Source organism: Echinops telfairi, unplaced genomic scaffold (genome assembly GCF_000313985.2).
Source record: "Echinops telfairi isolate 266 unplaced genomic scaffold, ASM31398v2 ScPeMD7_7457;HRSCAF=8495, whole genome shotgun sequence".
Classification (NCBI taxonomy): Eukaryota; Metazoa; Chordata; class Mammalia; order Afrosoricida; family Tenrecidae; genus Echinops; species Echinops telfairi.
Genome location: NW_022111357.1, coordinates 46,234,446 through 46,236,310, shown reverse-complemented (window position 1 = coordinate 46,236,310; position 1,865 = coordinate 46,234,446). Strand labels below are relative to the sequence as shown.

The following is a 1,865-nucleotide window of genomic DNA, read 5'->3' as shown; positions in this document are numbered from 1 at the left end:
CTGGAAGCTATACCACTGGTGTTTCAGATCCCAGCAGGGTTGCTCATGGTGGACAGGTTTCAATGGAGCTTCTAGAGACAAAGAAGAGGCTAGGAGGATTAGTCCACCTCTGAGGATAACAGTCATTGGACACCTGAGGGACAGCAGGTGAGCATTGTCTGATAGAGGGCCAGGAGATGAACCCCTCAGGGTGGAAGACGCTCAAAATAAGACAGGAAGAGCTACCTCCTCAAAGGAGAGTCAACTTTAGTGGCAGGGTGGAGCGAGCCTTTGGGACTTCCATTTGCTGAAGGGGCACAACTCCAAATGAGAAGAAACAGCTGCAAGTATCCCATGATAACAGGAATGTGAAATGTATGAATCTAGGAACACTGGAAGTTGTCAAAACTGAAATGGGAGGCATAAGGATGGATGTCCTAGGCACTTGGCGTTGTTGTGAGGTGCCAAGGAGTCCGGTCCAATCGTCGTGTGCAAAGGTGCCAAGGAATAAACACCGCCTGGCCCTCACCACCCTGACCACTGCTCTCCTGTGTGAGCTCATTGTGCAGCCAGTGTGTCAGTGCTTCTTGTCAAAGGTCTTCTTCTTTTCCCTGCCATGCCTTTCTCTATGGATTGATCTCGGGGTGAGCTGTAATGGCCTGGCATTGGCCATGCTGAGTCAGGCTTAAGTATGGTTGACTACGCACACTCACTTTCTCATTACCGTCAGGTCAATGTTGACCCACGGGGACCTTATAGGACAAGCAGAACTGCCCTTTTGGGTTTCAGAGACTGTAAATCTTCACAGGAGTAGAAAGCCTCATCCGTCTCCCATAAGAGCAGCAGGTAGTTTCCAACTGCTGAGGTTGCTGTTGCTGCCACTACGTTGGGAACGACACATTCAAGAGAAATGCCGTCAAAAAGAATATGTCAAGATCTATTATGAAGTACAATAGTATCTTTATGCCCACAAGGAAGACCAGTTGATATAACTATTATTCAAATGTATGCACCAGCCACTAAAGCCAATGAGGAAGAAGCTGGAGAATTCTACAGATCTCTTTAGTCTGAAACTGATCAAACATGCGATCAAGATGCATTCATAATTACTGGCAACTGGAATGCAAAAGTTGGAAACAAAGAGGAAAGATCTCAAACTACAAACTAACCTCCCTGTCATCAACTTGATTCCAAATTCATCGAGACCCTATAGGACAGAATGGAATTTCCCCTGTGGGCTTGTGAAGTTGTAAATTTTCACGGTAGCAGAAAGTGTTATCCTGAGGGTACAAACTGCTGACCTTGAGGCTAGCAGCCCAACATGTAACCCACTATGCCACCAGGGCTAAGGAAAGACCAGTAATTGGAAAGTATGGTGTTGGTGATAAAAATGAAGGTAGAGTGGCCCACCAAGCTCTGAGGACGATATTCCTGCTCAGAGCAGCTGATGCACAGAGAGGACCATAGAGCCAGCCCCACCACGAGATAAGATGTCCCTCACTGACCCATATCACTATGAGGGACAACACTGGAGGCACAGGGTGGGAATTGTGCCCTATCTGACCCCACCACACCTGGTAGAAATGCTAAGGGTGTGCAACAGAGCATCAAGGGGAGCAAAGCAACGAAGTCCCCAGGGAGTACCACAAATAGGCTTTGGGGCCAGGGCGTGGCACCCCAGCAAACTCCACCGGAAAACACTCCTAAAGGTCAACAAACAGACCTTGAACTAATTTATAGGCTTTTCTTTTTGTTTTTGTTTGTTGTGTTTTTGTTTTTCTTATTGTTGTTTTGTTTTGCTATGCCTTGTTTTTGTGCTCATTATTGTCTCTGCAGGTCTATCTAGATAAGACAGGCGGGATAAACAATCTGGAGGAGAAAACAAC

The 1,865-nt window shown here is 46.7% G+C and overlaps 1 pseudogene; it reads left to right on the top strand.

The window, feature by feature from the left end:
* Positions 1-1,865, top strand: part of LOC101640543 — a 34,270-nt pseudogene that overhangs the window by 24,080 nt on the left and 8,325 nt on the right.